At 44.3% G+C, this 24,420-nt stretch overlaps 1 protein-coding gene across 2 annotated transcripts in view; it reads left to right on the top strand.

The window, feature by feature from the left end:
* Arhgap35 (Rho GTPase activating protein 35) overlaps positions 1-24,420 on the top strand; it is a 121,623-nt gene that overhangs the window by 83,043 nt on the left and 14,160 nt on the right. The window lies entirely within an intron of this gene.

The raw sequence follows: 24,420 nt of genomic DNA, 5'->3' as shown, positions 1-24,420 counted from the left end.
AGACTGTGAGGGACTGGGAATATACTCAGTGGTAGAGCATATTATGCTTTGCAGGCTCAAATGCCAGCACTAGGATAAAAGAAGAAGAAAAAAGTGAGAACCCCAAGGTAATGGAGTTCTTTCCATCGTCCTTAATTTCTTCTATGAAACCAGGTGATCCTTTCTCCCTTGCCTAGGTTCCCTCCTGAAGGATGACGTTGAATACCAAAAGAGAAATGTATGCATGAAAATGTTGTGGAAATTATGAAACTTTGCAACTATTCATCAAACATTTTTTTTTTCCCCTAAAGAGAGAGAGGGGAGAGAGAGAGGATTTTTTAGTATTTATTTTTTAGTTTTCAGCGGACACAACATCTTTGTTTGTATGTGGTGCTGAGGATCGAACCCGGGTCGCACGCATGCCAGGCGAGCGCGCTACCTCTTGAGCCACATCCCCAGCCCTTTGCAACTATTCTTGTCTGGGGTATGTTAGTCTCAAAGCTGGAAGAACCTTCTACTTATTTGGTATTTGAAGAGGGCATGCTAGGTGCTGTGTCTCCTCTAATCTTTACAACAATCCTGTGAGGCTTACATTGTAATAATGCCACAAAGATTCAAAAGATTAAAGGTATCAGCCAGGGGTGCAGCTCGAGAGTAGAGCCTATGCTCAGCATGCTTGAGGCCCTGGGTTTGATACCCAGCACTAAAAATACAAACAAAAAGAAGATTAAATGTGATTGTCAGCCTTACTTTCCAAATAATAAGACAACTTTGTCTTATTTCTGATAGATCAATTAAGAAGTAGCCAGTTTGAGCTGGGGTTGTGGCTCAGTGGTAAAGTGCTTGCCTAGCATGTGTGAGGCACTGAGTTCGATCCTCAGCACCACGTGAAAATAAGTAAATAAAACAAAGGTGTTGTGTCCATCCTCAACTAAAAAAAGAAAGAAAGAAACCAAAAAAAAGTGGCCAATTTAATGGTGACCTCCACTGCAGTGAATCCAAAGTGGGCTTTTTTTCCCTCCCTCAGTACTGGAGATTGAACCCAGGAGCACTCTGCCTCTGAGCTACATCTCCAGCCCCCCCCCCTTTAATATTTATTTTTTAGTTTTTAGGTGGACACAGTATCTTTATTTTTTATTTTTATATGGTGCTGAGGATCGAACTCAGTGCCTCATGCATGCTAGGCGAGCACTGTAGCACTGAGCCACAATCCTAGCCCTCCAGCCCTTTTTTTAAAATTTCATTTTGAGATACCGTCTCACAAAGTTGTCAAGACCAGCCTTGAACTTGTGATCCTCCTGCCTCATCCTCCTGAGTAGCTAGAATTCCAGGTGTGTGGTATACAATTCAGTATATGTTGGATCCTTTTAAAATCATTCATGCCAGGCAAGATCCTCAGCAACTTAGGCTGTCTCAAAATAAAAAATAAAAAGAACTGGGGGTGTTGCTGAGGTAAAGCACCCTGGTTTCAAGCCTCAGTACCATAGTCAGTCAGTCAATAAAATTACCATTCATCTTTAGAGGCCATTCCTTCCTAGTCTAACAGTTTGTACACAATTCATGGGAGAGGCCTCACCCAGCAGGGATTTTCCTTAAATGTTTTACATTTGAGTGGTACTGCTCATCCTTCTTGCCCTCTGTCACCCTGCTCATTGACAGACTGCTTCCTGTACATGTGACTTGCATGTAGGATTGTTCATTTCAGCCTGGATCTGAGGAAGCCTCAGTCACCAGTCTCTGAACTGTCCCTGCTGTCTAGAATAATGGATTGCTGGTTTTGCTCCTGGTTCTGAAGCATTTGCGTTGGAGAAGTGGAAGGGCATGCTTTGTCCGGTATCTGTACCAACAGGCATCTCTTCCATTGCTTTCCCACACCCTTCTTTCACCTTTACAGCATTTGGTTATGCTTAGTTATTCATGTACTGTGGCTCAGGATCTCACATGTCTCCAGTTTTGTGATGTTTCTGTTTCTCTCCTGGTTGCTCTTATGGAATTCCCTAGAGGGGAAGGTCTTCTTCTTTCTGCCATTTTAAAACTAAGTACAGCCCTTTAAATCAAATGAATTTAGCATCTGAAAAATGGCCTTTTTAAAAGGCTTTACATTTGCCTTCTGAGAATAATTTTCTAACTACCATTGGCTGGGAGACTGCTGCTTTTGTGTCATTTAAAGATAATCTGATCTTGTGCGGGTGTGGCTAGAGGGTTTGGCGAGAATGGTGTCTAATGCCTTTCTGCCTTCTCTCTATTAGTCCTGGTAGTTTCTGTCTTCATGTGATCTTTGTATTTGGCTGCCCCTATCTTCTTGTGTATATATAGATTCTCTGGTGAGAATCTTGAACGAGTCACGTCTCCTGGGTAGCCCGTTAAGGCAGGAAGCTGCGTGGGAGCTTGTAGCTAGTACACACACACACACACCCCAGATCCCTGTGGCTTCCTTAGGCTATGTAGTATAGAGAATTTTGGAGGCTTTTATTCTTAAAGAGAAGGGAATTCCTTTTGGAGAACAAATTAGTAGAAAAGTAAATCTTTTTACAATTTATGTGTTGTATTAAAAGAAATTAAAGCCAGGTGCAGTGCGGCACTCCTTCTACCTTTCAATATCATCTGAAGTACAAACTACTTTGCTTTATCAAACAAATTCCTAATTAATGCTTCCGCTATGCCAATAGAAACCTTACAAAATAAATACAATCTGTCAAACAGTCCAATACCTTTAAATTATCTTCTAGCTACAGTTTGTTATGATTTTCACTGTAACTCACCCTAACTCCTAAACCACTTCCCACAAATGCAGAACCAGGCTGCAATCTGAATCAATTCTCCATCTCCTCTACCTTTCAGCGAATTGGGAGTCTGAAGCAGGAGAATTGCAAGTTTCAGATCAGCTTTGGCAATTTATAAGTCCCTGTATTATTTATTTTTTAAGACCTTGGACTTGTGGTTGGTGTTTTTTTTTTTTTTTTTGAGAGAGAATTTTTTTTTAAAATATTTATTTTTTAGTTTTTCGGCGGACACAACATCTTTGTTTGTATGTGGTGCTGAGGATCGAACCCGGGTCACACGCATGCCAGGCGAGGCGCTACTGCTTGAGCCACATCCCCAGCCCCTAAGTCCCTGTTTTAAAATAAAAAGTAAAAATGACTGAGGTGTAGCTCTGTGACAGAGCACTTACCTAGCCTGTGCACAGTCCTAGGTTTGATCACCCATACCACAAAAGAAAAAGTTATTTTCTCATACCTCAAAGTTATCTGCTGTTAAGAATTTGAATGGTACTCTTCTAGGAGTTTTTCTTTCTTTCTTTTTTTTTTTTTTTTTTGGGTGTGTGTGTGTGTGTGTGTATGTATATGTATATTGTAGATGGGCACAGTACCTTTATTTAGTTTATTTATTTTTATATAGTGCTGAGGATTGGACTTAGTGCCTCACACATGCTAGGCAAACACTTGACCACTGAACTACAACCCCAGCCCCAGGGATTTCTTTTGTATGTGTATATGTACAAACAGATAGCCACGTACTTGTTTTTACACAACCAGCAATATAAATGTATTATTCTATGCTTTTTTTTAATATTTATTTTTCAATTGTAGTTGGACATGATACTTATTTATTTACTTTTATGTGGTGCTGAGGATCCAATCCAGGGCTTCGAATGTGCTAGGTGAGGACTCTACCACTGAGCCACCACCCCAACCTCTCTATGCTTTTTTTTGTCACCTAAAAATATATTGTGAATATTTTCCCATAGTGGTAAACTACTTTTTTAAAGTCATCTGCATAAGTGTTTCTTGGTTTTGTGGGATTTTTCTTCTTTGTTTGCTGGGGTTGGGGTTAGTACTAGGAATTGAAACCAGGGGAACCACCATGAGCTACATCCTCATCCCTTTATAATGCTGCAGTAGATCCCTGTGTATGTGTGGATATGCACATATGCACACACGCATTTGTGTGCCAGTGTCTGTAGAATAAATTCAGAATGTGATGGAAGGGTATGTGCATTTTTATTTCTTGGAGAATATTGTCAAATGCTCTCCAGTATACCACTTCCCTTAACAGTATGTAAGGGTAGCAATAAAATGATCACGTGATGGGGCTGGGGTTGTGGCTCAGAGGTAGAGCACTTGCCTAGCAAGCGTGAGGCACTGGGTTCGATCCTCAACACCACATAAAGTAATATAAAGACATTGTGTTCACCTATAACTAAAAATATTTTTAAAAAACATTTTTTTAAATATTTATTTTTAGTTATATTTGGACACAATACCTTTATTTTTATTTATGTATTTTTATGTGCTGAGGATCAAACCCAGGGTCTCGCACGCGCGAGGTGAGCTCTCTACCACTGAGCCACAACCCCAGCCCTTTAAAAAAACATTATTAAAAAATGATCATGTGAAGAGTGCATACTGTCAGACTCTAATTATGCAATATGAAAAAAAAAAAACTCTGTTGTTTAATGGGTATCCTTGGGAGGGAGTAGAAACTGGGAATAGGCACCAAGGAGCTTCTAGAATGCTCAAGACCTTCTGCATCTTGATCCGTGGGTGATCATGTGAAAATCTATAACCATACACCGGTCTATATACTTCTGAATGGGTGTTGTAGTCCATTGAATTTTTTTGAGGGGATACTGGGAATTGAACCCAGGGATGCTCTACCACTTAGCCACATCTTCAGCCCTTTTTTATTTTTTATTTTGAGACAGAGTCTCACTAATTTGCTAAGGCTGACTTTGAACTTGGAGATCCTTCTGCCTCAGCCTCCCAGGTTGCTGGGATTTACAAGTATGAACCACTGCAGCTGCCTGTTTTATTTTTTAAGACATGGGTCTTGCTAAGTTGCTAAGGCTAATTTTGATCTTGGGATCCTCTTGCTTCAGCCTCCCAAGTCCCTTGGATCACAGGTGTACACCATCATGTCCAGCAATTTTTTTTTAAGTACCTAGCCCAACACTTTCATTTCAATTAATAAAAATAAACTTGTTGCTAGTAGTGGTGATGGTGGTGCTGCTGGGTATAGAACTCAGGGGTACTCTACCACTGAGCTAACATCCTCAGTCCTTATTTTGAGGGGACAGGATCTCACTAAGTTACCTAGGCTGGCTTTAAATTTGTAATCCTTCTACCTCAGCTTCCCAGGTCACTGGGATTAAATGCAGGTGCCACCACACCCAGCAACAACTCTTTCATTTTAAAGATAAAACCCCAAGGTTGAAGGAATTCCTCCCTCTCTCACAGTATGCAACGGAAGTTTCCTGAGAGGCTGACGCTGGAAGCCAGAGCCCAGGCCTGCCTTGCCAAGATTGGCCTACTGATGCTTTGGCAGTGAAAAAGTCTGTGAATATATGATGGTGTCTCTCACCTTCAGGCCTTGAAGAAGAATGGAGTGTCTGAGAGCCAGCTGATGTGTCAAGTAGAGTTTCTGGGTGTAGAGCTTGAGCTGTTACTTTGGGGGGAAGAAATCCCAGCACAAGTTCCCACACCCTGGCGACAGACAGCTCTGAAGGCTCACTGCAGAGGCTAATGTCTGCTACTCCAGCCTACCTCTCATTCATGAGATCTCTTTCTTTATCCTTCTCTCTGCACCTTAAATCTCCACTATTTTGCTGCTTCTACCTAATTTCAGGCCAGTGTGTTTTAGATTATTGTATCTTTTTCATTGAAATTATTGGCTCGGATTTAAAGATTTTTCACTGCCTACTTTGGAAGAGATAAGTCTGTGAATCCCTTGAGAAGTTAGAAATAGGCAGAAGCCAACATGGACCAATGGTTCAAAAACTTGCCAAAATGAATAGTCTTGGCAAATTTTGGGTAGCCTCTCAAAATATAAAGCATGGATCAAAAGTTATTTATTTTCCCTTTATATGTTTATCCATTTACCATGATACTTTTTCTTTTCTTTTCTTTTTTTTTTTTTTTGGTACTGGGGATAGAACTAAGGGGCACTAGACCACCACTGAGCCCCATCCCCAGCCTTATTTTGTATTTTATCTAGAGATAGGGTCTCACTGAGTTTCTTGGAGCCTTGCTTTTGCTGAAGCTGGCTTTGAACTGGTGCTCCTCAGCTGCTGGGATTACAGGTGTGTGCCACCACACCCAGTTATCACGATACTAACTCTTGATATCCTTCCCTTATGTTTTCTCACATTTGTTTTATCAAACAGTTTTTTTTTGATTCTTAAAATTGAGTCTTTTGTTGTTGTTTCAGTTTTTGTAGTGCTGACGACTGAACTCAAAGGTGCTGTCCTTTTTTTTCTTTCTTTCTTTCTTTTTTTTTTTTCCCCTTGGTACTGGGAATTGAATCCAGGGGCAACTAACACTGAGCCACATTCCCATACCTTTTTTATATTTTGCTTAGAGACAGGGTCTTGCTAAATAGCTCAGGGCCTCACTAAGTTGCTGAGGCTGGTTTTGAACTTATGATCCTCCTGCCTTGGCTTCCGAGCTACTGGGATTATAGGTGTGTGCCACTGTGCCTGGTAAGGCTGTCCTTGAAATTGTGATCTTCCTGCCTCAGCCTCCTAAATCTCTTGAGATTGTAGGGATGCACCACCATGTCCAGCCAGAGTCTAAGATTTTACTGATTTCATTTTCTTGTTTTAATACCAAAATCATGTTTCCTAAACTGTGAAGAACTTAGTCCAGCAAAGAATCTGGTCAAGACCAAATCAGTAAAGAGGTATTACATGGAAACCTGTGTCTGTCCAGCCTCTGCACATGTTTCATTTATTTATACATCCAGTCCCAAAGTGGATCTCAGGGACTTTCAACTTGCCCTATGTTATATTTTTATTGGCTCTTTTAAAGGTTTTTTTGTTTTGTTTTTTTTTTTTTTTTGGTTGTTGTTTTGTTAGTTTTGGTTTATTTATTTATTTGTTTGCAAGTGTTGGGGATTGAACCAGATTATTGAATATGCTATGCAAACTCTACCACTGAACCACCTCCCCAGCCCCTTTTTAAGTTTTCTCTGAACTTATGCTCTTCCTGCTAATCCTGAGTAGCCATGATTACAGGTTTGCACCACTCTGCGTAGCTCTTCAAGATATTCTTCTTTTCTTTTTAAACAAAATATCTGTGTGATTTCTGCAATTACTTTGTTTAGTCCATTTTACCCATTTCATTGAGATTTTCATTTGGTTTATACTTACAATGCAATTGGACATCTGTATGATCATGGTCTCCCAATCCAAAACCCTGATTTCTTTGTTCTTTTTTCCCTTTTCTCTTTGTCATATAGTCATTACAACTGTTTGTCTTATTTTAGAAAGGTGATCTGATGGAATGAGTGTAATGAGTTAGTCTGTAAATATTTCTGAGCCTGTTGAGTGAAAGCATTTTCAGGGCTAAGAAGATCCCAAGGAAGTCTAAGGCCAGAACTCTCTGGAAAGATGACTATATTGGAGAGAAAAATACTAGCTATACTAGCTCGTGGTAGTAAGTTCACCCAGCGTCTGAGGCTATAGGGCTTGGGTGTCCTAGAAATCAAGAAGAAAGAAATGTCTCGGATAGAGGCTGGTCTGAGAGAGAATGGGTGGGAGGGTTGACTAAGTGTAAAGGTGGGGGCAGCGCGGCTAGCTGCTTTGCTCTCATGTCCCTTGAAGGTAAGCCTCCAGCATCTGGTCTTGGCCAGGGATTTTAAGACTTTTCCTTGGATCCCTAGGATTCTAAGAAAGAGAAAACTTGTCAATCATCGCTGTCATCAGTGGGAAATTAGGTTTTAAAGATTTTTATCCCAGGGCTGGGGATATGGCTCAAGCGGTAGCACGGTCGCCTGGCATGCGTGCGGCCCGGGTTTGATCCTCAGCACCACATATAAACAAAGATGTTGTGTCCGCCGAAAACTAAAAAATAAATATTAAAATATTCTCTCTCTCTCTCTCTTAAAAAAAAAAAAAAAAAAAAAAGATTTTTATCCTAGAGAATTGGTGACCTGTGTCAGAGACCCCAGGCCTTCCCTGTTACCTTCCTCAGCAGTCCACCTAATCAGTCACTCCTAGTGTTGACTACCTTCAGGAATCTTGAATCTGGCCCCTGCCACTGCATGTAGTTTCACTCTCTTCTTGGTTCGCTGTCATAGCCTCTTATAATTGGTCTTTCTGTTTCTGGTCTTGTGTCCTTTCAGTCCCTTATCCGCACTGCTGCAAATATCTTTCTAAAGCAGATGGGGTTCACATCAGTTTCCCCTGTTGACAGTTCTTCAGTGGCTCTATCACTCTCCATCACTTTGCAGACAAAGGTGAATGCTGTTACTGATAGGATCTGGTCCCTGTTCATCGTCTACCCTTGCCTCTTGAAGTTTACTTCATCCACTCTAAACTTTAGGCCACAGACCAGAACTACACAGTTTCTTAAGCTTCCATCATATTTCTTACTCGCTGAGACCTTTGCTGTTCATCCCGAGTCCCTCCCAGAGTCCTTCTTTGACCTGTTCTCTGAGCCAGGGCCCCTACCCCGTGGTCTGTCATGCCCTGTGTCTTTCTCTGAGAGCACTCTGTGCACTGGACTTCAATTGTTTGTCTGCCTCAATGGACCCTAAGTTCCTTGAGGGAAGGGACTGGATCTTCATCATTGTCCCCTCCAAACTAAGTAAACAAGGCTCTAGTAAATGATTATGAATGACTTAATGGTATAGAGACACTCAAAAGACCTCATCCCTCAAAAGCTCCATTCAGCAGTGGAAATGTGAAGACGTGTATATAGAAAAGGAGAAGGAAGAAGATGTGTATAATGCATAAGTCTTGAGCAGAGTTGCGACATCTGAGTGGGAACAAATGCTCTGTGTGTTCCATGTCGGGGGTAGAGGGTGCATTGCTAACAGGGGGCATGTGTGAAACTTCTAGGTAGGATGTCTAAATAGATGGGCTTGAAAGGAGGGAGCAGTGGGTCAGTGGAACAGAAGGGGAGAGAGTACGGAGATCAGCCTGGTAGGGCTGAAGGAAAACTTGGTAGGAGCTGGCTCTGAAGATTCCAGGCATCTTCCCCAAGTTTGGAAAAAAGATACAGAGAGTACATTATTCATAGTAGCCCAAAGTGGTAGCAGTCCATATATCAAACCAATAAGGGGCTAATAAAATGTAGTATATCCATACAGGATAGTATTGTTCAACCATGGACAGGAATAAAATAATGGGAACTTTAAACCAGTTACTAAAGACCACATATTATATGATCCCATTTGTTTGTTTGTGGTTCCAGGGATTGAACCCTGGGACACTTACCACTGGGCCACATCCTCAGCCCCTCAACCCTCTCCCCCCCTCCCTTTTTTTTTTTTAGACAGGGTCTCGCTAAGTTGCTGAGCCTGGCCTCGAACTTGTAATCTTCCTATCTCAACCTTCTGAGTCACTGGGATTACAGGCATGCTGTATGATCCCATTTAAATAAAATGTTCAGAATAGGTAAATCCATAAATTCAGAAAGTAAGTTAGTGGTTGCCAGGAGTTGCAAGAAGGGACGAATTTGGAGTGACTGCTCATGAGTACAGTTTCTTTATGGGTTGATGGAAGTTTTGGAAAACCATTTGTGATAGTTGTACACTTTGTGAATATGTTTTTAAAAACCATTGAGTTGTGTGCCTGTGAGTTGTACCTCAGTGAAACTATTGTACAATAGTAATAGTAAATGGAGGATTGGCAAATAGATTTCTCATTCCAAGTTTGGTCAGTGTTTCACGGGGTCCATACTGGCCTATATTAATTCAGGTGTTTTTTTTTTTTTTTAATTTTTTATACCTTTATCTTAATTTTTATGGGTGCTGAGGATCAAACCAAGAGTCTGTCATGCCCTGGGTTTGCAGCAAGCAGTCTACTGCTGAGCCACAATCTCAGGTGGTTTTTTTTAGAGGACTTCTTGTCACCTGGTGATGTCTGTCTCACCTGCCACTCTAGGACTGTTCTAGGCAAATTGTTCAGCTCTCAGGGGACGCAGCCAGTGTTGGAGTCTTAGTGATACTGTCTGCATTGGGCTAGTGTGAGCAGCAGCACACAAGCCATCAGGGAGCACTTGCTTCCTTCAGACTGCCAGGCGTATTATCACCTGGGTGTGAGCAGCCTGAGGTAAGCAGTACCCTCTCTAGCTCCTTGTGCTCCATCTCCTCTGAGCATCCTGGTCTGGATTCTTCTTAGCTCTTCTGTTGCCCTCTTCACTTTCAGTAATCCTTTCCTGAATACCCACCCTCCTGCCTGCCAAATGCAAGGTACAGTGTCATCCCTGAGAGAAGCGATAGACCAGTATGCACTGTCATGGCCTGTCTTCTCTGCTGTGGCCCTGCCCTTCACTGTTCCACTCCCTGTGCCAGGCTGTGAGGGACTCAGGCAAGCAGTGTTCCATCACCCACCACCACTTCTGCCAGCAGTCAGCACTCTGGTGTCTGTTGAAGGAATAGTAGGCTGTTCTTCCCAGGCACTAATTAGCTACATTAGGACAAATAAAGAGCTGAAAGCACAAGATGTACAGTGAATTCTTGGGGATTAATCTCTTGGAGCTCTCTGATCGGCTGGAGTGTGCTGGCACCTTCCTTTTTCCTCACCTAAATGAACACTTTTTCCATCAGCAATATATTACATACAAGGTTTACTTCACCTTTGAATGTTGTAGGATATGGGTACCACAGTAAATGCCAAAGGAGTTTGCTTAAATATTTGTGTAAGGGCCGCAGTGTATAGTATAGCAGGAAACTTGGGAGAAAGCAGATTCTCAGACCTGTACAACCTATAACTTGAAGGACTGTGTAAGCCAGTGTATTTTTTTAAATGTTATTTTATTCATTTTTTTTTAATGTGGTGCTGATTATTCCTGGAACTACCTTCCAAAAAATTCCGCCAAATTATTAAATGGAAAATGGCTGTTAAGTATTTGGTGTAAGCAATATGCAAATATTCCCAGCTTTATAACTAACTGAGAGCAAATTACAGTGTTGCCCTGATGGGAGACAGCAGGACAAAAGGCCCACTATCGCTTGACCTGATTCCCTGCAGCTGTTGGTGAACTCCCAGATTGCTTAATCCAGTTGAGAAATGCTCTTTATTTAGACCTACTTGCAGCATAGAGCCTTTCATGAAAGGTGCCAGCACAGCATCTGCAGGCGGCGTGGCCCTGAGCAACTTCCTTCACTTCTCTGAGTCTACATTTCCTTGACTGTAACGTGAAGATGAAAATAGCTTCCTTACAGAGTGGTTGTGCACATTAAAAGAGGTGATATGTCCCAAGTGCCAGCTCAGAGCTCACCTGCGGGTCCCTGAGCTAAGGTTTCCACTAGTCTCATTTAACCCTCCTAGCAACCCCGTGAGGCAGCTGGAACCTCCAGTGTTCTGATGCGGAAAATTATGTTCACAAGGATGAAGTCAGGGTCTAGAATTCAAACCCAGAGCCATTGTCCCACTACCCACATTGCATCTCGTCACTGGGGTAATATGAAGCCCAAAGAAGACAAATCAGCACCCCGACAACTCATAGAATCAGAACAGGTGGTACTGGACTCTGCTCCCCTGCACCAAAAACTTTTCTAACTGCCTCGGAGGTTTTTTCCTCCTGAAAGCAAATGTGTGGGGTTCTTTCCAGTGCCACTTCTCCAGGTCACTTCAACTGTGGCACTAACCCCCCGAGTTAGCATCATACCCCACAGGTTCAAAGCTCAATCCCACAAGACTGCCCTCACTCCAGATGCCAGGCAAGGATTGGGTGAATGACCAGAAGTCAAGTTAGGGTCCTGCCTGCAAAGTCAAGGGCTGGCATGGCCTCCTCTCAGCAGGAGCAGGTTATTGTTAGAATAGCTCACAGAGCTCAGGAGAGCACTGTGCTTACGATTACCAGTTTGTTGTAGAGGGTGCAGCTCAGAGATAGCCAGATACAGGGGAGGTACATGGAGTTTCCATAACCCCTGAAACATGCCACCCTCCCAAAAATGCTTAGATGTGCTCACCAACCCCAAAGTTCTCTAAACCCTGTTGCAGGTTTTTGTGGAGCCTCCATCACATAGGCATGATTGATTAAGTCATTATCCGTGAGTAACCAAAGACCTTCCTATCAACTCAGGATGTTTCAAGGGTTCTACAAGCTGTGTGTCAGCGGCCAAAGACAAATACCAAACACATCTTTCCTGCCATACCACACTGCACCATCCCTTCGCCCCAGTGCTTCTAAATTTAAGATCTCAAGACAGGCCTCCCTCTGCCCTCCTGAGAGCACCCAGGTGAGGAGGCTGCAATTGAAAAGTGGGAGAGGGTGCCCCCGCCTAGGCCTGGTGGCACAGTGGCCCATGTGCCTCTTGGCAGCACAGTGAAAACCTTGTTCATGGGGGCTTTTTCTTCACAGAGCACCTTTACAACTATTGACTAATCTTCCATGAACTGGAGGATGGTATTAATCTCAAAGTAACACTAATCCCTTTTACAAGAGGAAACTAAAATCCCAGAGTCCTTTGAGTACAGGCTGCACAGCCCACTGGATGAAGGGCCCACTGTCTAGCTCTTTCTTCTGTGCTTAATTTAGGCTGCTGGGGCCAAGGGCTTTGTAGCCTCAGACTAGGCAGATCCAGCATTTTACCAAATTCCTTTAGACTTGGGAAGCAGCTTCCTACAAAAGCCTCCTGATTTCCACCTGTATTCAGCATAGTCACTTTGTAGAGCTATCATGGAGGAGACTGGTGAACCAGAGCTGTTAAATCCAGTCAGTTATTACCCTGCACTCAGAAGTTCCAGCTCTCTGAAATTATCTGACCAGGCAGCCACTTCAGTGTAGATGCTTCTGTCTGTTGGCCGAAGCCATTTAGTTAGGTGCAGCTATGATTGGTCACATGAACCAGGCTGTCTGAGCATTTGCTGTATTTGTGCTTCTGTGAATTGGTGACAAAGTGCTAAAATATACATATTGAGAAAACCATGGGTTTTTGTCATTTTCAGGTTTTTGGTACTAGGGATTGAGCCCGGGTGCTCTGCTACTGAGCTACATCCTCAGCCCTTTTTTTTATATATAATATTTATTGTTTAGTTTTCGGTGGACACAACATCTTTATTTTATTTTTATGTGGTGCTGAGGATCGAACCCAGCACCCCGCGCATGCCAGGCAAGCATGCTACTGCTTGAGCCACATCCCCAGCCCCCTCAGCCCTTTTTTTAACTTTTTATTTTGAGACTGTCTGCTAAGTTGCCGAGGCTGGCCTCAGACTTGTGGTCTTCCTGCCTCAACCTCCCAAGTCACTGGGGTTACAGGTCTGCACCACTACTATGGGTGCTTCCTCGTGGCCCTTCTTGCAGCTGGATCCAGCACAGTCTCTAGCATCTAGAGAAGAGCTCACTGATTGTCTACAGGAGGGAGAAAAGGTACAGAGTTTTGAGGTAAAGAGGACTGAAGTTGTTTGTTCTGCCAGCTCTAGGCTTGGAAGCCTGGAGGTGGCCAGCATGGAGGAGCTCCTCCCATGGTAGAGCACTCGTCCTCTCGCCTGTGTGGACAGGAGTAGCACCTGTATGGAGGTGCTGCTTTCCAGGAAGCCTTCCACCCCGTCTGCCCAGTGACTTCTTCAGTTCACTTCAGCGGATCATGCACTAAGTCTTATCTCCAGTCTGGTCCGTTGACTCACTCTTAGGGCCACTGCAGTGATTGCTGTGGCTTGGATACCCCAGAGAGAGTGGCACTGTTCCATAGAGTTGCCCAAATTCTTGTTAATGAGCCCTTTTATGAGTGGGTCTTCACACCTTTTAAGCCAGTGGGACATGGAGGAGCAGACACTATTTCGTATAGGGTTTGCTGGCTTTGGTGAAATAATCAGGAGAAGAGATCCCAGAAGCTGAGTACACTTGCCCAGGCGCGTGCAGGGGCTCGGGTTCTAGCATAGATGAGCTGAATTCCAGCGCTAGACTTCCTGGCCACTCTACTGTGCACGCAGCCTTCCCTATTGTCCTCATCTGAAAAAATGGGAACTGTTGTGTATGTCTGTCCTGTCTACAGAGTTGTACCTAGCTCATGGTGAGCACTCAGTGTTTTTCACCAGAGCATCTGCTGCCACCAGATCACCTCAGGGCCTGCAGGACTCACACCTTCTCATTTCTCAGACCTGGAGGGAGGGTTAGTGTGCAGAACCCCAGCATAAATGCAGCACAGAGTGTGAGAGAGGGAGATGGACAAGTAGACACGCACAGGGCAAGAGCAAGGGCAAAAGGTATGTCCCCAGGTCTTCATTGGATGGCACTGGCAAGCTGCTCCACGAAGGGCCCAGACAAGAACCTGCAGTGGTCTGAGGATTCTGCTCCTCTGAATCACTTTCACAGGACAGCCTGCTGTCCTTTTGTCCCTTCTTGCTTGTTCTGTGTGGCAAACAGTCCTCTTGGCTGGCTTGGGGCAGAGCAGCCTGTCCAGCTGAGTTCCCCAATACACAGGAGGGCAGGTGCAGCTGGGACAACCAGGCAAAGCAGGCCCGTCAGAACTGTGCAGGGACTTGGGCTGCCACCCAGACTATTTCTATCTTGGATGGAAGGCAGGATCACTTTCTGAGACAAGCTCGACTTGGCTTTGGCTCTGGGCTCTACAGGCAGCTTGCCAGGGCATGCTGTTCTGATCAGGCAGGGCACTGGGTCCTGAGGAAATCCGCTAGCAAGGCCGAGTCACAAGCTAAGTGAACTCTGCTTATCTGGAACAAGCAAGAGCTGGCGAGCTGACTGCCTGCCTGCATGGCAGTGGGGAATTTTTGGAATGCAAGTGACTTATGCTTCACTTATAAGCAAGCAGAAAAATAAGGCGCCGTGGAAGAGTTCCTGGGAGGTAGCAAAAAAAAGTGGAGGGCTTTGTTTTAAACTGGAAAAGCAACTTGTTAATAAACCAGCTTTGTAGGGGAAGAAAAGGTTGAGCCACATATGCTGACCCCTTAAAACCCCCAGCATATTCCTGGGCATGGTGGTGCACACCTATAATCCCTGTGACTTGGCAGGCAGAGAAAGGAGGACCACAAGTTCAAAGCCAGCCTGGTCAATTTAGCAAGACATTGTCACAAACATTTTTTTTTTAAAGGGCTGGGAGTGTAGCTCAGTGGTAGAGCGTGCCCTCGGTTAAATCCTTGGTACCACAATAATTGAGTGAGTGATGGTATTATATAACTCCTAGGGAGGCTGTGGGCGTCTGGCAAGCTGGTGTGTGTAGAATGCCTGTGGCTGAGCCTGCCCTAAAGGGTACATTCTGCATAAATGGAAGCAGTGTTATTGAAACAGGAAACTGTGCTTAGGTCTGGGAGCCATGGTGAGCCAGCCCAAGCACAGAGGTAAAGGTGAAGAGATGACCTGGAGAAAGGTCGTGAGGCAGGAAACAGTGAGTGCTTTGAAGCTATGGGCGTTGGAGTGAAGGCAGGGTGTGTATTAGCTGGCTTGAGCCTGGTGAGGGGAACCCCCAAGGTCACCTTTGAAAAGCGTGTATTTCTGGACTGGGGTTGTGGCTCAACCTAGAGCGCTGGCCTAGTAAGTGCGAGGCCCTGGATTCAGTCCTCAGCACCCATAAAAATAAATAAAAAGAAAGAAACATATTGTGTCCGACAAGAACTAAAAAATAAATATTAAAAAAAAGAAAAGTGTATATCTCTCTTAGATTGTAGAGACCGAAGTCAACTTTGCTGCCAAAGGCTTCTGTGTTTCTGACTGTGAAAAGTGCTCCTTCTTAGAAATGAGAGACCAGGACTGGCATTGGTGTCATGTTTGCTTCCTTTCACGGATCACTGGGAATCAGGAATCTGAATGAAGTTAACCTCTGCCCTCCTTAAGGCCTGGAGAAGTCTCCTGTGCCCTCACGAAACTTGTCTGCTTGGGCTGCTCTGGGGTATTGGCCCAGCAGATGTGCCAGCAGGCTTTTTGTTGGTAGCTCTCAGTGTGGTGGCACCAGCTCCTGTCATTCATACTGGCATCACTGGGCCACTGGCCTTGTGTGGGTGTGCTGGCAAAGTCACACTTCAGAACCCAGAGGACTCCTTGTGTTCAGGCAGGAGGGGCTTCCTGGCTATACTGGCTAGGAGCAGTCATTCCTGTTCTACAGAGTGCAGGCTGCTTACCTCAGTTTTGAGTCACACTTCTCTCCCTTCCAGATTGGGCAGAGTGTCATCTCCAGGCTGGCCTGAATTTCACTTTGCCAATCCAGTCTCCTTCTTTTTCTTTCAACAATTTTGGGAAATCAGACCTGTGGCCTCACACTTGCTAGCTAATCACTCTACCACTAAGAACAGGCTCAGCCCTTTTTAAATTTTATATTGAAACAGGGTCTCACCAAGTTGCTGAGTCTGGCCTCAAACTTGCTATTGTCCTGCCTCAACCTTCCAAATAGCTTGGGTTAAGATGTATGCCGCTCGCCCAGATGCAGTGTGGTTTCTTAAACACCATGCTGAGGTGTATGTTCTTGAAAGTCAAGGAAACATAGAGCCCTGGTGTTTGGCTCAGAACAGGGTCCAGAAGCCCTGCTTTGCAGTTAATGCCAGGATCAAGCAGATGCCAGAGCCATATGATGCCCCAGACCTGGTGCGAGGTTTTCGTTGCTTCCCCTCCAGATCTTTCTTCCTTTGCTTCTCAGCCCTGAGATTCTGACATGGTTGTATAGACGTACAATGACATTAGGAATGCATAAAGCCACAGTGCCTGCTTGTGGGGCTAGCACCCAATCAAGCAGTCATAATAGCATATTAATGGCATCCTGTCATGGGGAGAAGGCCTGGCCCTGGCAGAAGCAGGTCTTATAGCATGAGGGGAAGACAGCTGACAATCCATCATGGGAGGGGCCGAGGGGCCTTAGTGTTCCAGCAAGAGAAAAGCCAGAGAGACATTCCAGGCACATCAGAGCAGGAAGGCAGCAGGGAGACCTGTTGGGGACTGTTAGAGTAGGACCTCCAGCAGGCCTTCGTCGGAGGAAAAAAGCAGGAACCTGCCGGCGAGAAGACCTTGGTCTTTCCTGGCTTCATCTGCTCACCTCACAGCTCACAGATGAGCAGAAAGTACAGAGTGTGGGTGAGCAGGTGCGGGCCTCCCACTGGATAAGGCAGGAGGACTGGAAAGTAGCGGATCTGGCCTTTAGGGGCTGCCTCCTGCCTGGACTTTTTAAGGGTTAGCACTGAGACCCTGGCTTGCATTAGCACTACCGTTGACCCAACTGTGGCCTTGGGCAAAAGGCTTGGCCTTTCTGAACCTCCTTTTGCTGTTGAGAATAAAAATATTCACCTCAAGGAATTATTGGGAGGATTCACTGTGCAATTCTAGTGAAGAGCTTAGTACACTGCATAGTAAGGCCACATCCAAAAGTGAACTCTTGTTAATTTGCTATTTTAGTATTCTCAGTTATCTTTTCAGTGTATCAGCCATTTGTGATACTGATTGCTTTGATTTGTGTAATCTCACAGTTTATAGCATGATACCTTTACCTGATTTTTGGTGAGGATCCCAAGCTTTGGAGAGGTGAAGTAGTTTATTCTCAGCCACCCAGGTTAGCTATAAGGCAGAGCCAGGATCTGAACTGAAGTCACCTTGGTGTCAAAACCCATGCATGTTTTTAAATATGTTTCTGCAGACTGTCTTATTTGGGCCGAGGTTTCAGAACCTAGACCATGCCTACAGGGAGCACTACTGTTGAGGCTTTCTATGAGTATAGGCAAAAAAGACAAATAATGGCAGGCTTTGTGCTGTGGACTTTGTATTGGTCATCTTATTTCTTCCATCAAATGGTCAGGTGAGTGAAAATCAGACTCAGAATTTGAATTCAGGCCTTGAGCCAGGCGTAATGGCACACACCTATAATCCCAGCAATTTGGGAGACTGAGGAAGGAGGATCACAAGTTCAAGATCAGCCTCAGCAATTTAGTGAGACTCTGTCTCACGATTTTAAAAAATCAATATAAAAAGGGTTGGGTGTGTGGTTCCTTGGTTAAGCGCCCCAGGGTTCAATCCCCAACCCCCAAAAGGAAACGTAAGGGCTAGGGCTCAGCAGTAGAGTGCTCGCCTGGCACGCATGAGGCACTGGGTTTCTCTATCCTCAGCATCACATAAAAATAAGATAAAGATATTGTGTCCACCTTACAACTAAAAAAAATACATATTAAGAAAAAGCAAACTGTTCATGCCCTTGCCCACCTGCTGTCACTAGATCATTAGGCCAATAGCTGCTCTGTGAGCAAGGAGCCAAGATCTCATTAAGTACATACCAGCCCCTGGACTGGCAACTGTTACTGCTTGTGTACAGAAAGGGAAATGCAGGCACACCTGCTTTTGACCTCACCTGCCCCCTTACCCTTTCATCTTACATTGAGGTGAGGGGGCAGTGCTGCAGCAAGGTCCTCAGAAGGACCTAAAGAAAGGCTTATTGGTGCTCCCAGAGGCCAGTCCTCTGAAAGACAGTCTGAAGTGCTGCTAGGGGAGTGAGTTTCTGCCTCTTCCTGAGCTCTCAGCACCCTCAGGCCTTGAGGATCTGCTGGCCTTAGCCTTAGAGGCTAAGAAAAAAGAATGGTTTATTTCAGACTCAGCCTCCAGAAAAGTCCATTAGTGTTGCCTTCAGTCAGTCCTGGGGTGCTAGTTAGATATTTTCAAAGAACTAAAGTGCTGAGTTTTTCTTTCTAAATATAGAAAGTAAAAAATAAAGAGTTTGTCTTGGAGGAAGTATTGATTTGCTGCTAGAAAGGACACTTCAGCAGAACCAAGTCCTGGTGTAAAGGAGCATCAGTGAGGCCTGTCGCAGTCAACTGCAGAAGGACCTCTGGCCACAAAGACTGGCATGGGATCCAGGAGTAAAAACTCATTCGGATATTTCAGAAAGTCAGGCCCATCCGGGGCCAAGGAGGTGATGCTCCCCCCTTGGTTTCCAGGCTCCTGTGAGGCACCCATCCTGCCAAGTGCTGCTGGCCTCTCTCAGGAGCCAGGGCAGCCAAAGGCCAAAACACACCAATTCTGTGGCTAGGGCTATAGCTCAGGGGTAGAGCATTTCACTGGCACATGTGAGGCACTGGGTCAGTCCTCAGAACCACATAAAAATAAATAAAATAAAGGTATTGTGTCCATCTGCAACTAAAAAAGTATTTAAAAAAAAATATGCCATGGGGAGGGCCTCAGTGCTGGAACTGGGCATCCATCGGAGCCTTTTTGTTGTTGCTGTTGCTTTTGATTGGGTTTTGTTGTTGTTGTTGTTTTAGGGGGTGGATACCAGGGATTGAGCTCAGGGGTACTCAACCACTGAGTCACATCCCCAGCCCTTTTTTTGTATTTTCTTTAGAGACAGGATCTCACTGAGTTGCTTAGCACCTGGCCATTGCTGCAGCTAGCTTTGAACTGGCAATCCTCCTGTCTCGGCCTCCTGAGCTGCTGGGATTACAGGCGTGCACCACTGCACCCGGCCATCAAAGCCTTTTGTGAGGTCACCGAAGTAATTTTAAGACCAAGTCTGATAGCTCTGTAAAGGACTTATCTGACTTGTGTGTTGCTAAGCATGTATTTATTGAGAGCTTGTTTGGAGATTCTAGCAGGGGAGCACAGCTACTTGAATACCCTTGACTGAAGACCTCTGTCAGAGAAGGTTGCCGTCTTCAGAGCTCGCAGCTTTGGGAGGGATACACATGGAGTGGTGAGGGAGGAAATGGACACACGCCTAGCCAGCCAGATTGGCCCAATGAACCCTGGCAATCAGTGGAGTGACAGATGTTGCAGATATTTATTGAAAGACAGAATAGACTTTTTGCTTTTATCTACTACTTTTTTAATTTTTTATGAAAGTCATACATGACTGTGGTTAAAAGATTAAGTGATACCTAAGAAACTTGCTTAGATGTAAAAAGCAGCAGCTTTAATACTTCTTAGAAATGTCCTAAAGTATCTGATATCCATTTGTATTGCCCCTGGGTTTTATTGACTCATGGAATTTAGGAGTCAGAGAGACCTTAGAAACCTGGCTACCTTCTAGAGTGGCAGGTCCCGACTGGCCAGCAGCTGCAACAAAACCAAGTATAGTGTTAAAAATGTAGATGTTTGGGCTTCACTCGAAACTGATGGAATCTGGGACTCTAGAGCCTTACTGTAACAGGCCCCCAGCTGCTTCTGATGCATGCTTAATTTTGAGACCTAGTGACATAAAATGAAATAGAAGACTGCAGGCTCTATAAAGTTCAGATCATATCTTGTCTGACCTTGTGCATGGTACTTCACTCTTAGCCTCAGCATTCCCATCTCACCATGGGAGTAGTTGGAACCTCTCTTATAGGGCACCGTGAGAGCTGACATAGTATGCATTCAGTGCATGGTTTCTGATGGCGAGTCTTGTTAGCAGCTGTCTTCTGAGCTAGACACCAGCATCCCGGTCAGATGGTTATGCAGTGCAGCGGGTCAAAAGCCCTGGCTTATTCTAATAAATGACATCTGTAGCTATTAATAGTTATCTTTATATTGAGAGAATATTTGTCATTCTGTAATTTCTATTCTACTCGTTAACTCTGTTCCGTTGAGCCACTGAAACAAGACTATTCTACATGGCAGTCATTCAGATATTTGAAAATAGAAAGAGAGAGAATTTTTTAATATTTATTTTTCAGTTTTGGGCGGACACAACATCTTTGTTTGTATGTGGTGCTGAGGATCGAACCTGGGCTGCGCGCATGTCAGGCGAGCGCGCTACCGTTTGAGCCACATCCCCAGCCCAGATATTTGAAAATAGTGACCTTGCCCATTCTGAACTTTTTCTTGTTCTAGTCCCGAAGATTAACTTAAACATAGAAGACATTGGAAACCAGTAAAAAAAAGTTTTTTAAAAACAGAAAAGAGGGCTGGGTTTGTGGCTCAGTGGTAGAGCGCTTGCTTGCCTAGCACATGAGTCACTGGGTTCGATCCTTAGCACCACATAAAAAAAATATTGTGTCCATCTACAGTTAAAAAATAAAATGTTTTTAAAAGTTAAAAAATAAAGAAAGGAAAAAGGCCTGTAGATGGGGCTGCACTTTAGTGAAGTGAGGAGTGCGTCTGTGGTGAGTCCTCGTGGGGAGGGATGCCTCTGAAATTAAGGTTGATGCTTTCTCGGATGGATTGAGAGTCTGGATTAGGCGTCGTGTGTGCATGTCACTATTAGTAAGAAATCTGCTCCAAGCCTCTTGTTCTTCTCCTGCTCTGGTCTCGGGCCCCTTGGCACACTGCCCTGCTCTGTCCAGCATCCTGGTTCTCACCTGTGTGCCTGCCCTGTACACACTTGAGCCTTCATGGTATTCACGTTCTACTCGCAGTTTTGTTTTGTTTTTGTTTTAATTGATGTCTAATTAGTAGTTGTGATATATTATACTAGCCAAGCTAATGATACCTTTCCTAAATTATGCTGTAGTGTTGAATGTGATAGTAGCAGAATTGCTATTTTAAAATGAGATTTTATAAAATAAACAAACACCCAGATTACAGGAAATACTAAGTTGATGATTAATGCAATGGGGCTGCTGCTCTTGTGCTTTTAAATGCTTGCATTTTTGTGAGATCCATCTACTGAGATGTCAGCAGGCCCACACCTCTGATCATTGCCAGATAGCTAATTTGCTGTTTGTCTTCTGCCTTCTGATGCTGAAGTAGGTGGCGTTAGGAGAACTTGCAGAGGGATTCCTGTCCATGTGAAGGGTCGAGGTTGCCCAAAGACGTGAGTGGCCCAAGACTGTCAGATCTGTAGTGCAGGGAGTGCCCTTCCACTGGGATTTGGGAATGGTGACATTGCTACACCATCAGAGACATTTTAAGCTCCTGCCATTTGTGCCCTTTTTTCCTGTCCCCCAAATTAGGGAGGGTTGATATTCAGGGAAAGGGAAGAGAACTTAGAACATAGTTTTTCTTTGTTTTCAAATGCAGGAGTGAAAACTACTACTGCTACTGATGGGGCTGGCCCAGAATGTGGTAATTCTGTGTAAACCTAAGATGTGAAATGGGGAGGAAGTTTAAAATGCGTCTGCGGGTAGTTTTAAAAAGCCACTGAGGAAATAGTCTATGGTAAAATAACAGATTCAAGGGATGGGAAATGGGGTCCTGCTGACAGTAGGAAACATACTGTCTCAAGAGCCATGCAGAATGCTCAGGGCCCCTGGGCTTTTTTGCTCAAGTATGGTACTTTTGGGGAGACTATGGCCTGGACCCTAGCCTGGTGGGGTGTAGTGAGGCAGCATGCGCCTCAGCAGCATGCGCCTCAGCCAGTTGGCTTCTGGAGCAGTGTGAAGACAGGAGTGTGGCAGAAGCCCTGGTCTCTGTCAGCCTCCCTGGGGGCCAGGATTTCACCCTTCTTTCAGAATTTGGGCTGTTCTCAAGCTGTATTCTCTCCCCAGCAAGTATCTCCTCCCAGGAGGTGTGGAGGACTAAGTGGCGTCATGACACGAGTAAACAAGTGAATGGCGGGTACGGGAGTGTTTTGCTCAGCACACAGCACAGCACGGGCCCTGCTCAGGTTGGGAGAACACAGCCACAGCTGCTCCTGTGTAGATGGGTGCTGCACTCACACGGCAGAGTGTCCTTGGAGCTCATCCATCAGCCCCCTTTTCTCTGAGGTGAAAGGCCTGTCTGCACTTAGCAGTGTTAAAGCCAGAATAGCTTCTGCACCAGTGCCCTCCAGAGGTCACCTGCTGCCAGTCTGCGACCCAGACTTTTATCTTACCTGATGGCAATCATTATAGTGGCAACTGACATCGAGACACTGGGCCCTCAGGAGCCTAAAACTGACTTCAGGACCTGGTCCTCCCATCGGTGTCCTTTCAGCAAGCCAGCATGGTCTTCACAAGGGACCTAGAGTTTCTTCCTTGTTTTTCACAATGATGTTGCTCTTCTTTAGATTTGTGACCTTAGTATGAACAGCAGACTTTACTTCCTTGGACAGGGAGAATGGACTCAGTAGAGAATGCTCAGAATCCACTCCAGGCTGAACAGTGTGTCCTCTGGGGGCAGGGTGGGGTTAGGGATGAATCTTTCACTTGATATTTTTATATTCAGTGTCATTTAAGTAATTGATTTTTACTATTGACTTTTTCCTTACAACGTGTACCAGATCAGTTACACAGAATTAAAACATTAAAAAATATATATGTATACGAAGGAAAAAAAACAGACTGCCTGGTATAAGAATAGGCAAAGCCATTCTAAGTGGAAAACACCATCAAAAAATGACTAATTTGGGCTGGGGTTTTGGCTCAGTGGCAGAGTGCTCGCCTAACGTGTGAGGCCCTGGGTTCGATCCTCAGCACCACATAAAAATAAAATAAATGTATTGTGTCCAACTACAACTCAAAAATAAAATTAAAAAAAAAAAAAGACTAATTTTGGCCAGGCGCAGTGTGCATGCCTGTAATCCCAGCACCTCGGGAGGCAGAGGCAAGAAGATTACAAGTTCAAAGCCAGTCTCAGCAATTTAGTGAGGCGCTAAGCAACTCAGTGAGACCCTGTCTCTAAATAAAATTTAAAATAGGGCTGGGGATGTGGCTCAATAGTTGAATGCCCCTGGGTTCAATCCCTAGTACCCAACCCCCTCAAAAAAAGACTAATCTTAAAAACTTAAATTTTTTTTTAATTATGTACTTCTTAAAATTTAACAAAATTAGAGCCAGGCATAGTAGCACATACCTGTAATCCCAGCAACTCAGGAGTTCAAGTTCAAGTTCAGTCTCATCAATTTAGCAAGACTCTGTCTCAAAATAAAAAGGGCCAGCTCTCGGGCTGGAATTGAGGGTCAGAGGTAGAGTACTCTCCTAGCACGTGCGAGGCCCTGGGTTGAATCCTTAGTACCACATATAAATAAAATTAAGATACTATGTTCAACTATAACTAAAAAACAAATATTAAAAAAAGAAAGTTGGGGTTGGGCTGGGGATGTGGCTCAAACTGTAACACGCTCGCCTGGCATGCGCGGGGCACTGAGTTCGATCCTCAGCACCACATAAAAATAAAGATGTTGTGTCCACTAAAAACTGAAAAATAAATATTAAAAAATTCTCTCTCTTTCTCTCTCTCCTGTCTATTTAAAAAAAAAAAGTGGGGGCAGCTCTGACTCAGTGTCAGGGCATCTCTGGGTTCAATCCCCAGAACCCAAATAACAATAATTAAAAAAAAAAAAAAAAACAGTTACTTGGTATTCAAAGAGTTTTTGCTGGTACAAAATAAGAAGCATTTCATTAGGAAAATTAACAAGAACATAAATAGCAAATTCACATAGTAAGGAATGCATCTTTCCAAGATTCTATAATCTTACATATCGAGAAACAATTGTGGGGGCCATGAGTGTAGCTTATACTTCAGCATTTTCAGAATCATGTTATATGGCATTCTTTTTGTTTTGTGTTTTGTTTTTGCATTGTTACAGTTCAAACCCAGGGCCTTGAGCATGCTAGGCAGGTGCCCTACCACTGAGCCATACTCCCAGCCCCTAAGGATCCTGTTGTAAAAGTATAACATTTATTGATAAAAGTAAGTTCACAGACAGGGTGCAGTGTCACACACCTGTAAT

Source organism: Marmota monax, unplaced genomic scaffold (assembly GCF_021218885.2).
Source record: "Marmota monax isolate L192 unplaced genomic scaffold, Marmota_monax_Labrador192_F-V1.1 WCK01_AAM20220418_F8-fsc00149, whole genome shotgun sequence".
Classification (NCBI taxonomy): Eukaryota; Metazoa; Chordata; class Mammalia; order Rodentia; family Sciuridae; genus Marmota; species Marmota monax.
Note: the sequence above shows the minus strand (reverse complement) of the source record. Positions and strands in the feature narration are given on the sequence as shown.